Source organism: Vicia villosa, linkage group LG4 (genome assembly GCF_029867415.1).
Source record: "Vicia villosa cultivar HV-30 ecotype Madison, WI linkage group LG4, Vvil1.0, whole genome shotgun sequence".
Taxonomy (NCBI): domain Eukaryota; kingdom Viridiplantae; phylum Streptophyta; class Magnoliopsida; order Fabales; family Fabaceae; genus Vicia; species Vicia villosa.
Genome location: NC_081183.1, coordinates 168,275,135 through 168,289,286, shown reverse-complemented (window position 1 = coordinate 168,289,286; position 14,152 = coordinate 168,275,135). Strand labels below are relative to the sequence as shown.

The 14,152-nt window shown below is 39.5% G+C and overlaps 1 long non-coding RNA gene across 1 annotated transcript; it reads left to right on the top strand.

Annotated features, from left to right (window-relative positions):
• The first annotated feature begins 7,033 nt into the window (after window positions 1-7,033).
• On the top strand, window positions 7,034-13,786 carry LOC131595830 (uncharacterized). Its single transcript, XR_009282090.1, has 3 exons — window positions 7,034-7,219; window positions 7,555-7,627; window positions 13,597-13,786. It is a non-coding gene; the product is annotated as an uncharacterized LOC131595830 (long non-coding RNA).
• The last annotated feature ends 366 nt before the right edge of the window (window positions 13,787-14,152 follow it).

The following is a 14,152-nucleotide window of genomic DNA, read 5'->3' as shown; positions in this document are numbered from 1 at the left end:
TATGGCCACTCACATGATATTAGGCACACCTCACATGCACAGAGTTTTCACATTACACACACTAAGAAGCATGTGACACAACCTAGGAAATATCATGAAACTCACATTAAGAATTATCATGCTGTTCCTCCTATTGCTTACAATGTTAAACCCAAGTTCAATCAGAACTTGAGAAAATCTAACAAGAAAGGACCCAAGAAGATGTGGGTACCAAAGAAAAGGATTGTTTCTTTTGCAGATTCTCTTGATAACAAAGAAGACATCATTCAACATGACTTAACGCCTGGATTCAAGTTGGTCTCAACACTTGAAGGGAAGAAAGATTGTCTTTCAAGTTCTGGTTCTTAAATCTGTTGAAGAAACTATGTTTGTAGGATCTCAGAAAAGAAAGTGTATTAGTCTTGGAACCATCTGTTTTTGGTTTGTCTCTAAAGCTTTGATGTTTCATTCTTGATGCTACAGAATATACAACATTGAAACATTGATTGTGGACAAATCAACAAACATCTGTTTTGATGATAAACTTGTTTCTGATAAAACAAAGAGCTTAAGAATTATTGTCAGATACAGTTTTGTCTTATCAGAAGCTGCAGATCAATGAAGTAAACCTCCAGAAGCTGTGTATATCAGAAGTAATGGATCAGAAGATCATTCAGACTTATATCAGCACACTTCAGAAGGAGTATTTCCAGAAGAGAAACTTGATCAACTCAGAAGCAGTGATCAGAATCTGAAGGCGTAAAGTCTGTTCTTAATACAGCTGTCATCTTTTATCTAATGATGAACACGTGTCTGTACGGTTTGTACAAAGCGTGCAGTTGAAAAGACGCCGACCTAGGTAACTGTTTTTAAATTACTTCATTTACCACGTTCTCTCTCCTCACGTCATTCATCATTTAATAAAATTGATTTCCTTTGATTCTGGAACTGTTCAATTTTTTTTGTCCCTATATATGCTTTTCAAATCATATCATACATCTTTTTCGCTCCTTTGTCTCTCTCTCTTCTTGCACTCTCTCGTTTGAAAAGTTTTTAGCCGTTTTTCTAAAAACCCTAATCGAAAACCTAGTTCGTTTCTCTTGCTCGTTTTCGTTCATTCTGCATCAATGGCTGCTTCTTCATCTCATTTTGCTGGTTCATCTACTCTTCTTCATATGCACGATGAAACACACCAGGAACTCACCCCTGTTGTTGCATGCTCCATCCCCAAAGATAAATTGGAAGTTTTGTGTGAACTCATGGTCGACTTTGATAACCTTGAAGAAAATCAATTTCATCTTAAAGAAGACATCATCTTTCAAGGATGGACCTCGTTGTTTGCTGAGTTCGTCGGCCCTGTTTATCCGGATCTTGTCAAAGAATTCTGGGTACATGCTGTGGTTGCACCGAAAGCTATACTCTCCTTCGTCCATGGAAAGTCTGTTGTTGTTACTGAAAACATCCTAAGAATGATGTTTGACCTGAAAAATCCTGAAGGGGTTTTTGAGTCTGATCAAAGAGAAGATGTGGATGATATTCTATCCACTCTCTATAAAAATGTCAAGAAAACTACACATGTTAAGAACTTGAGAGATATCTACAGAATCTGGACAAAGATCCTTCTCGGGTGTTTCTATCATAGGAAATCAACTCATGCCTCGGATTTCATCAGTAATGATCAAAGGTATGTTCTCTATTGCATTGCCACTCAGAAGAAGGTTGATGCGATCTACATTATCTTCAACCATATGTGGAAAGCAGTAAAGGATTCCAGGAATGCTTTCAGAAAGGAAAATGCTGGAACAACCATTCCTTTTGGTAGGATTATTACAAACCTTCTGATACATTCCAAGATTGTTGAAAGTCTGGAGTCTGAAGGTATCATCAAAGATCTTGCTGTCACCACTGGATCTTGTCTGAATGCCTTCTCTTTAAAGAAGATGAAAATCATTGACACCTTTCTCAAGGTTCCTGAACCTCTAGCTGGAACAAGAACCATAAGAGAACCAGTTCTGGATGACTTTGAAACCTTCTTCAATAGTGAGGTACCTGAAGTCAAAACTGTTTATCTAAAATCTCTTGAAGAGAATAAGAGCTTTAAAGATCAAGACAAAGGTGTCCCTTTCAAAGTGAATCGCAAGAGGGAAGAAAGGACTAAAAGAAAGCATGATTATCCTTCTGCTGTCTCTAAGAAACAAGAGGCTTCTAAAAAGGTGATTGCTAATGTTGTTAAGGCCGTATCTGATGACTTTGAGAAAGAGAAAAAGAAGAAGAAGTCAAACAAAAATGAGGAGATAGTTGAAGCTGTTGAAAAGAAGATAACCAAGAAGAGGAAGATGATTATTCAAAGCTCTGATGAAGACAATATCCCTCAAGAAGTTGAAAACCAACAAGAAGTTCAGGCTTATGTCAGAAGGAAAGAAATTTCTAAAGGCAAAGCAAAGATCATTCAAGAGCCAAAGAGTAAAAAGCTGAAGAAAATGGAGGATGTGACCAAAGCGCTTCTGAAGGGTTCAAAAGGTATATGCATTTCTGAACCTATTTCTGTTCCTGTTGTTTGTTCAGAAGCTACACCAATAGAGATTGTACCTACCCCTGAACCAGAAAAGGCCTCATCAGAATCACCCGTTGTTGTCCGTATTCTTACACCACCATCTTCCCCTATACCCATTCCTTCTTCACATGCAAACAAATCCAATTCTTCTCCTCCCTCACTTTTTCCCTTCACAAAATCTCCACCATCTCCTCAATCCATTCCGTCTCCCTCACCCTCCACTAATCTTGTCTCTGACCAAGCTGTTGACAATCTTGTTCTGAACATACAACCCCTTCAAACTCTCTTTCCATCTCAACCTTCTCCCAATACCACTCTTGAACATACTCCCTCCTCCTCTCAAAACAATCCTTGTGATTCTCCTTTTCCAACCTCTGCATCACATGAGCAACTGCTCCGTGATTGCAACTACACTCCCAAGCCTCGTCCTGAAGCTGAAGTGGTAGTGTTAGATTCTGATACTGAAGCAGAATCTTCTTATAGGTTGGATAGAGAACCTCTTCCATACTTCATCTCCAACCCTGCTTTTTCAAAAACCCAAATAAAATCCAGCCCTGAATATTCTATTGGTGTAGTTTTTGAAAACATAAAGAAGAATCTCAGAAGTACCTTAGATTCTCTCAGAATTGCTGAAAGTTCTGGATTAAATGATGTTGCTATGCGGAACTTCTAGAGAATTTTTCGCAGAAAATCAGATGCTCTGTTTTTAGAACTTCAAGAAGCCTGTGTAGCTGCTGCTCCAAGGCCTCGTGGAATTCTGAGGAATTATGAAGACTTCTGGTTTGCTCGCCTCAAAGGAAGATATCTTTTGGAAGAGAAACCCTTTGTGGATGAATTGGAAGTATTGAGACTGGCTGCTGCAATGGAAGGAAACCCATGCAGGGACATGGTTATCTGGATTCCTGAGTATCCTGTTCTGCTTGGAGACTTCAAGACCTTATTTGACTTTCTGAGGGAAAACCCTTCTAAGAAAGACCCTAGCTTGGTCATTCCAGAAGTTGTTGACCCACCAGAAGTGGAAGGTCCCTCTGCTCCAAGGAATTTAGCTGCCATTCTTCAGGCTCTAGAGAATGGAGACTCTGAAATTCCTGCTGCAGAGTATGGAGATGCTTCTATGCAAGAAGCAGATGCTGAAGATCATGTTGCTAAATCAGACCCTGTTGAGGATATCCCAGCAAATGATACTTCTATGGAAGCTGCAGATCAACATGTCATTCCTGTGGTTGAAAGCGGTGAAACTTCTCTTGATGAACCTTCTCGTCTTGCAAGGACTCTAGAAGCGATTCAGAGGAGACAGGATGAGCAAAGTTCACTCAATGAGAAGTATGATGCTTTCATTGAGAGGCAAGAAGAACACAACAATGATGTCAAACAGATGCTGGCCAAGATCTTGTCAAGACTAGGGCCATCTTAGATTGAGTCTATGTTGTTTCTTTCTTTTCTTTGCATCTGTTTTGTTTCTGTGCATCTGATTTTTTTTCATCTTGTACTTCTGTACCCATTGGTTGAACCTTAATGAAATCATTTTCTTCCTCCATGTGTTCTGTTTTATTCATCTGAATCTTTTCTATTTTTTTTTGATGATATGACAAAAAAGGGGGAGAAATACTGTGATAAATGATTTGATTTAATCAGTTGCATTCACTAACATGAACTGCAAGTTCAATATGGTTTAAGTGTTTTGCAGGTACAAAGAAGTGAAGTGAATCTTCAAAGCAAACACTAGAAGCAAAACCATTGAAACTGAAGCAAGCTGAGTGCTGTCAAGCTTCAGAGATCAGAAGCAAGAAAGAAGAATGAATCAGAAGCACTGATAATAGAATTTGAATATCACTGTCTATCCTGTTATGACAAAATTCTATTTGCCCTGATACACATAATGTTATGGCTCTGATACATTATTTGCTCTGATACATGTTTTTAGCCTAAAATGCTCTGATACATTTGGCTCTGATACATATCATGTATTTGAATATACATTTTATGTTCTAACTCGTTCATGCTGACTTTTGTCGTTTAGTTTTTGTTCTGTAACATTTCAGGATGTAGAGATGCTCAAATGATGCTCTGGTACATTCAACAATGTTCTGATACAAATCTAGCATGAAGTGATGTTAGTAGACATTCAAAGTTCTGAAGCTATCCGAGGGAAGCAGAAATCAGAAGATGTGAATGTTCTAAAAGATCCAGAAATTCAAGTTCTGAAGCTGTCCTGAATGGAAGCAGAAGTCAGAAGCTGTGAATGTTCTGAAGATCAAAGAAATTCAAGTTCTGAAGCTGTCCTGAATGGAAGCAGAAGTCAGAAGCTGTGAATGTTCTGAAGATCAAAGAAATTCAAGTTCTGAAGCTGTCCAATGGAAGCAGAAGTCAGAAGCTATGGATTCTCTAAAGGCAGAAGCTCATATGATCGTCTCTACCGAAATAATCAGGGAAGTCTTTTATTAAAGTTCTTCGAGTATTTATTTCAGGGGGAGATTATTTATCTCAGGGGGAGATTGTTAATCTCAGGGGGAGACATATTCATATGCTTATGCTATAGCTGTGTAATTTGTCTTTTGCCGTCTACTCTTTCTGATCGCAAATTCATATCATTTATATATGTTTTTGTCATCATCAAAAAGGGGGAGATTGTTAGAACAAGATTTGTTCTTATCAATTATCTTAGTTTTGATGATAACAATAATATGAATTTTGCTTAAGATAATATGGTACTCTAATCCAATGCAATTTCCCTTTCAGGAAATATATATAAAGAGTACGCATAATTCAGCGCTCAGAAGATGTGTCTCAAATGGTTCAGCATGCAACATCAGAACATGGTCTGGCAAGACATCAGAAGATGGTCGAAGCAGAATCAGAACATGGGTCTATGGAAGCATCAGAAGAACATGAGATCAGAAGCACTGAAGATCAGAAGATGGTATCACGCTCAGAAGCACTTCAAGGTCAGAAGATCAGAAGATGCTGTGCACCAAGCTGTTTGACTCTGATGATATTCAAACGTCGTATACACAAACATCAGATCAGAAGGAAGTACACGTGGCAGACTACGCTGACTGACAAAAGGAACGTTAAAGCTACTAAAGGCTACGTCAGTAGACACAGCGTGAACAAGGCTCGAGGTAGTTGACAAAAGCGTATAACATTAAATGCAAAGCTGTACGGAACACGCAAAGCATTAAATGCATTCAACGGTCATCTTCTCAACGCCTATAAATATGAAGTTCTGATGAGAAGCAAGGTTAACGATTTTCGCATCAATACAATTCAAATTCACTTGCTGAAACTCTGTTCAAATCAAAACTCAGAATCTTCATCTTCATCAAAGCTCACTACATTGCTGTTGTAATATCTTAGTGAGATTAAGCTTAAATTGTAAGAGAAATATCACAGTTGTGATTATCGCTTTTTAGAAGCATTTGTAAACTCTTGAATAGATTACATTAAGTTGTAAGGAACTAGAGTGATCAGTTGATCAGTATACTCTAGGAAGTCTTAGCAGTTAGCTGAGCAGGAAGTCTTGGCAGTTGGCTGAGCAGGAAGTCTTGGCAGTTGGCTGAGCAGAAAGTCTTAGGAGTGAACTAAGCCTAGAGTGATCGTGTTGATCAGTAGACTCTAGAAAAGTCTTAGGAGTGAACTAAGCAGTTGTTCCTGGAGTGATCAGGTTGTGATCAGAAGACTCTGGAAGACTTAGTTGCGGCTAAGTGGAAAACCATTGTAATCCGTGCGATTAGTGGATTAAATCCTCAGTTGAGGTAAATCATCTCTGCGGGGGTGGACTGGAGTAGCTTCGTTAACAGCGAACCAGGATAAAAATAATTGTGCATTTTATTTTTATCGCTCAAGTTTTTAAGTCACACTTATTCAATCCCCCCCTTTCTAAGTGTTTTTCTATCCTTCAGTTGGGAGGTCTTTAAATAAATTTAAAAAAAAAAAAAAGCCATAAGATCGTGTGTTTTGTTGAGTTATTGTATTTAGGGCTGGACAAGGACCCGAAAACCGGTCCAACCCGCATCAACCGTTGGCAAAAAGACAAATTGGGTCGGATGTACTCGGATTGGCGGTTTTGCGGGCCCATTAAGCGGTTTTGTATGGGTTCAATAGGGCGGGTGCGGTTCAACAAATTGAAACCGTGGGTATCCATACCCGCCCGGCTGTAAAGATATTCTCCTTTGTGAACCCTAACATTTCAGAATTTCATTATATCTCTCTTCTCTTCATGTTATGAACTCATAATAACCTTAAATACAGATCCCCTTCCATTTTGCGCCGCCGTAGATCCTCTTCCATTTTGCGCCGCCGTAGATCCCCTTCCATTTTGCGCCGCCATAGAATAGGGTTGCTATTCAGAAGATACGTTCGTCACACACGGGCAAGTGCCATTTTCGTTTTCGTTTTGAATCAAGCGTTTGTTTATTTTCGTTATGAATCAAGTTTTTCTTGTTCTATTTCTCTTTTATATTGTTTTGATTTGGGTATAATGTTTAAATTGCAGACGGTGGGTGAAGAGAAACCATATAGTAGAGAAACAAAATAGAATTCTGACACAGTGAGGGTTCCAAAATTGTGAATGTGAATGGGTGTAATGTTTAAATTGTAAATTTCTACTGTTCTTCACTTATACCTAGAGGTGATGCTCATGGATATAATGTTCAATTATGGGGATACATTTCTAACACCGTGACGGTCTGTTTCTTGTTCTATTTCTTCGTTTGTAACTTTTCTAATGTTCAATGAAAGTGTTTTTTGTGTGCTTGGTTGTGTATTCTTTGGGGCTGTATGTTGTTTGATTGGTTGTGTATGAATTGGGATGATTTTAACTATATGCAAACATGTTTTTGAATATGATTTCAAACTGAATTTCAAAGTGTGTCATGGTTGCTTGGTTGTATATCAATTGGAACTGTATGTTATATGATTGGTAGTGTATGAATTGGGATGGTTTTAACTATATCCAAATTGTTTTTCAATATGATTCGAAACTGAATTTTATAGTTTCTGATAGTTAAATTGTTCTGCAGGTAACTGGTGTAAAAGTATGATCATTCAAAGCGCGCTTGGGACTGCAGATTCCACAGCACCAATCCAATACAGGTAGATTTCATCAACTGAATTCCCTATCCTCACTTATTAACTTGTTTATTGCATGCAATGCACCCAATTTCTTTCTGCTGGATTATTAAACTGGAATTATAAATGATGTGCAGGTTATTGAATTATATTTAAAAAGAGTGACTAAAACATGATCATATTGTATTCAACTCATGTTTGTTTATTTTCTGCTATCATAAGTCACTTCCTGCACTACAACAACTGCACTTGTCATTTTCGGAATCACAGTTTGATATCCATTTGATTTTGTAGTTTTATTTAAAGTTTGATATCCATTTGATTTTGTAGTTTTATTTAATTTAGACATTGATTCTCATGAAAGATAATAGTTTGGTGATACACATGATTCTAGTTTACTCTCTAGCTAGTATGGTAGATAACATGGTTTTATAATAGGACATTTGAAAACAGTATACTATATTAAAATTACATTTTGCTCCAGGACTTGGTATGTCATATGTTAATGATAGGTTCAATCTAGTATTAGTAGCATAAAAATACAGTACACAGAGAGATTCAAGGGAAATATTAGATTATTCAGCAACACTCACTAGAGTTCAAATGGGATCTAGTGGATTACAAACAAGTACTGAAATTGCAGTAAAGAAAGAAAGGAAAAGAAAAGGACTAAGGCACTTCGAGAGGCCTTTCTCTCCTAGGAATCAGTACCAAATCTCAGCATACTGACATTCTAATCATTGCCTCTATTTATTATCAGTCCTAGGATTCACTAACCACTCACAGCCTGACACCTAGCCCTGCTCAGTAGTGGTCCTAACAGATTTTGTCCTATATGCTAGCTGTCTCCTCTTTGTCCTTTTTGTTAGCTGGCCACTCTTTCTCTCTCTTGCGGGTCCTCTTGTAAACTTTCCCAAATCTACCAATTCTCCCCCCTTCCAAATTCTCCTTGACCTCAAGGAGAACTTCTGGAAATTCTGCTTTCAATCTAGCTGCAATTTCCCATGAGTTTTCAAATTCAGGCAGCTCCTTCCATTTGACCAAAACCTCCATTTCTCATTGTTCATTCTGCCTTTGCTCTAGGATTCTCTCAGGTTTTGGTTCCAAGTGCCACTCTTCGTTGATGCACACAGGTAGAGGTTGAGTTACCATAGAAGGTGAGACAGCTTTTTTGAGCAGGGAGACATGGAACACAGGGTGAACCCTGGTGTCTTCTGGTAGTTTTAGCTTATATGCTACTGCTCCAATTTTCTGAAGTATCTCATAAGGACCATAATATCTGGGACTGAGTTTCTGATTCAACCTCTTAGCCAATCTCTTCATTTTATAGGGCTGAATTTTCAAGAACACCATATCACCAATTTCAAACTCCACAGCTCTTCTGTGTTTATTTGCTTGACTTCTCATAATGTCTTGAGCCCTAAGTAACTGCTCCTGCAGCTCTTTTAACACCACATTCCTCTCAGCAGTCAGTCTATTTACTTCATCCACTGCTGATGGAGTATCTCCCCTCACCAACACAGGAGGTGTTCTCCCATACAAGGCTTCAAAGGGTGTAGTTCTTAAAGAGCCATGGTAATTGGTATTATACCAATGTTCAGCCCAAGCAAGCCATTTAGGCCACTGTTTTGGTTTTAGCCCAGTTACACATCTTAAGTAAGTTTCAAGACATCTATTCACTACTTCAGTCTGCCCATCAGACTGTGGATGGTATGCACTGCTATACTTCAACTTGGTTCCTGCCTGTCTGAACAGTTCTGACCAGAAGTGACTTAAGAACACCTTGTCCCTGTCAGATACAATGGAACTGGGAAATCCATGTAACCTGACTACTTCTTTAATGAACACTTCTGCAATTTCCTTAGCTGTATAAGGATGACTGACAGCAATGAAGTGGGCATATTTTGTCAGTCTATCCACCACTACCATAACTGTGTCTACCCCTAGAGCTTTAGGTAGACCTCCAATGAAATCCATGGAGATGTCACTCCATGTTTGAGTGGGAACAGGCAGAGGTTGCAGCAATCCTCCAGGACTCAGAGTCTGATATTTGTTCCTCTGGCACACTTCACAAGCTTGGACATACTGCTGTATTCTCTTTCTCATTCCTTCCCAATACACAACACTGGCTATCCTTTTATATGTCCTTAAATAACCAGAGTGCCCACCAATTGCAGTATCATGGAATTCCTTCATGATCCAATCAATCCTTGGAGATTGCTTAGGGATCACAATCCTGCCCTCATGATACAACCTTCCCCCTTTTAATTTAAACCCTTCTTGACTGGAAGGATCAGTCAAAACTGCTTGTACTATAGCTTGCAGCTTCTCATCCTTCTGAACTTCCTCTTCTAAGCCCTCCCAAGCTTCACACTGAACAGTAGTTATACTCACATACTGCATTTGTCTTGATAAAGAGTCTGCTGCATTATTCTCTTTCCCAGGCTTGTATTTTACTTCAAAATCATATCCCAACAGTTTGGATAGCCATCTTTGTTGTTCCTCCCCCATGATTTTTTGCTCAGTGATGAATTTCAGACTCTTTTGATCAGTGTGTATTTTGAAATGTCTCCCCAATAAGTAGGGTCTCCACTTCTGGATTGCAATCACAATTGCCATTAACTCTCTTTCATACACAGACTTTTGTTGTGCTCTGTCTGATAGGGTCTGGCTCATGTAAGAAACTGGTCTTCCTTCTTGCATGAGGACAGCTCCAATCCCCTTCCCTGATGCATCAGTCTCCAGCACGAATTCTTTTTCAAAATCAGGTAAAGCCAGTACTGGAACAGTAGTCATGGCTACCTTAAGAGCTTCAAAAGCTTCCTGAGCCTCCCTGTTCCATATGAAGCTATCCTTTTTTAATAGTTGAGTTAGTGGCCAAGCAACCTTCCCATAATTCCTGACAAACTTCCTGTAGTACCCTGTCAGTCCCAAAAAACCCCTCAATCCTTTCAGGTTTGTTGGTACAGGCCATTTCAGCATGTCTTCAATCTTCCTTGGGTCAGCTGACACTCCCTCTCCTGAAATCAGGTGTCCCAAGTACTCAATTTGTTGCTGACCAAATGAACACTTCTTTCTATTTGCATACAGCTGCTGCTCCTTGAGTAAGGTCAAAACCTTCTTCAAATGTGCTTGATGTTCCTCACTGCTCCTACTATAGATCAGGATGTCATCAAAGAAAACTAGACAGAACTTCCTTAAATAAGGCCTTAAAACCTCATTCATTAAAGCTTGAAAGGTTGAAGGAGCATTTGATAACCCAAAGGGCATTACTAAGTATTCATAATGGCCCTCATGGGTTCTAAATGCAGTCTTGGATACATCCTCCTCCTTCATTCTTATTTGATGGTATCCAGCCTTCAAATCTAGTTTAGAGAAGATCACAGCTCCCCCTAATTCATCTAACAGTTCCTCTATGACTGGAATGGGGAACTTGTCAGGAATTGTGACTTTGTTCAATGCCCTGTAATCAGTACAGAATCTCCACCCTCCATCCTTCTTTTTTACCAATAGTACAGGGCTTGAAAAGGGGCTGGTGCTATGTCTTACTATCCCAGCCTGCAACATATCCTTTACTATCTTCTCAATTTCATTTTTCTGATAGAAAGGGTACCTGTAGGGTCTGAGATTTGGGATTGCAGCCTCATGTTTTAATCTGATGGCATGATCATGAGCTCTCACAGGTGGCAGTCCTGCTGGTAAGTGAAATACCTCCTCAAAAGGCTTCAATATCTCTTCCCACACTTCCTGTTCTCCTGTTACAGCAGTAGATTCAAGCTTCATTTGTTGCACAAAAAAGCCAAACCCTTCCTCCTTTAAATTTCTGAACAAAGACTTCCAAGTGGACTGCCTCACACACAAAGCAGGATCTCCTTTAATCACATAATTCCTTCCCTCCTTCTCCCATTTTAAACTGAGCTCACTAAAATTAGCCTCAATTTTTCCTAAGCTAGCTAGCCAATCCATCCCTAAAACCATGTCATTTCCTCCTAACTCCATCATGAAGAAATGTTGACTGAATTTCACCCCTTGCAGTGTGAATTGTAATCCTTCACACACTCCTTTGTTTTTCACTTTTTCTCCATTTCCCACTTCAATCACATAAGTGGGAGTCTCAGCCACCTTCAAACCCAACTCCCTAGCAATTTGTGAATCAATGAAATTGCTAGTAGCACCCGAGTCAATTAGAGTCAGCAGCTTCTTCTCCTCTACTTCCACCCACACTTTGAAAGATTTGTTTGAGGTGAACCCATCCCTGCTTTGTATTGACAGCTGTAAGGTTTGCAACTCTTCTACTCTTTCTGCCACCACTATTTGAGCTTCTCCTAGTTCTTCCTCTTCACCCTCCTCTCCACCACTATCTTCACAAAGTTTCAAGCTCATATGCTTGAATTTGCACACATGCTCTCTATTCCACTTGTCTCCACATTTAAAACATAATCCTTTCTTGCTTCTTTCTTCTAATTCTGCAGGATCCAATCTTCTTCCCTTACCTTTATCACTCCCTCCCATTTGGCTTTTCTCACTTTCTTTCTTAAGACCCCCAACCTCTGCAGGATCCTTAAGTCTGAAAGTTCCTCCTCTATCCTTCCATGAGCTTCCCTTCTTAGTCACCACCTCATTTTTTTCCTCAATCAGCAAGGCCCTGTCCATTAAATCAGCTAGATCCTGGCTTTCATACAGCTTTAACTCAGCCTGGATTTCTTCCTTGAGTCCATTTAAAAAAATGGAATCCAACATGATTCTCTCCTCCCTCCTCAAGGGTGCCACCATCATCTCAAACTTCTCTCTGTATTCTCCTACAGACCCCTTCTGCCTCAGGCTCAACAATGGTCCTAAAGGGTTGTGCAATAATCCAGGTTGGAAACGGCGCATTACAGCTGTCTTAAACTCATCCCATGTCCTCAATGGTGTCTGTTCTTCCCACCATTGGTACCAGTTTAATGCTCTATCCTCCATCGCCAACATCGCTACATCCAACTTATCTTTTGCCCTAACCTCATTCAACTGGAAATAGCGTTCAACCTTTACCAGCCACCCATACGCGTCTTCCCCTTTGAATAAAGGAATCTCCAGTCTTCTACGACCTCCATAGAGTCGTGGACGACCCTCACCTCTATGGCGATAGAGGCGTGGCTGCGACTCACGTGATAAAGAGCTCCGGTCGCTTTCGTCTTCTCCCTCGTCGTCGTACCCCTCACCTCTGCGTGGTCGTTCATTCCTCCTTCGATTTCGCCGTGGTTGCTCCAAGATCAACTGGCGGATTTGCTCCACCGTGACCTGCGGCCTTGCCTGTTGCTCTATCACCAACTGGCGAATGTGTTCTATCGTGCCTTCAAAGTTTTCCATTCTCTGTTCCATAGAATCAATTCTGTTTTCCATGACGCGTCGTGTAACTACCATTCACTGTGTTACTGCAACCAAGGCTCTAGATACCAAATTGATAGGTTCAATCTAGTATTAGTAGCATAAAAATACAGTACACAGAGAGATTCAAGGGAAATATTAGATTATTCAGCAACACTCACTAGAGTTCAAATGGGATCTAGTGGATTACAAACAAGTACTGAAATTGCAGTAAAGAAAGAAAGGAAAAGAAAAGGACTAAGGCACTTCGAGAGGCCTTTCTCTCCTAGGAATCAGTACCAAATCTCAGCATACTGACATTCTAATCATTGCCTCTATTTATTATCAGTCCTAGGATTCACTAACCACTCACAGCCTGACACCTAGCCCTGCTCAGTAGTGGTCCTAACAGATTTTGTCCTATATGCTAGCTGTCTCCTCTTTGTCCTTTTTGTTAGCTGGCCACTCTTTCTCTCTCTTGCGGGTCCTCTTGTAAACTTTCCCAAATCTACCAGTTAATTCATATATTTTAGTTTTGCTAATTTACTATCATTATATAAACAATCAATAGTTGTTAGTGCCCAACATCAAAGGAAAAATGCTAATCTCTCAATTATTTTATAACATTTTTATGTTGTATCTTCTAGGTACAGAGATAAGATCAACAAAGCAGGATGTCATGTAGATGCTGATACAACTGATAGGAAGATTCAGAAGAAGCTAATACATGACAACTTAAATGATAATGTTGTAGTAATTTTAAGTCTTTGGTCATGTGAATAACTATTGCCAAATAGTGATTAGTTTGTCAAACAGCAACTTATATAAATTTATTAGTATGTGTTAAATTAGCAACTTATATAAATTTATCAGTATGTGTTAAATTAGTACTTAATCAGTATGTATTAAATCAGTTTAAATATTTTCTGGTCTAAATATTGGATCAGTCCATTAACCCGAAATACCCGTCCGCATTAACCCGAACCCGTCGAAACCGAACCCGCTTAAACCGACTCTCAAATTGGGCGAAAATGGGTCTGTTATTACTACCCGCGGGTTAGTCTGGGTGGAGGTTTTGGGCCCGAACCCGCCCAGCCCGGCCCGTTGTCGAGCCCTAATTGTATTGTAGACATTAGACAAATATTCAGTACGATTTTCTTACCACTTTTGAATTCATTTAATGCTATTGCAGAGGCAGACAAG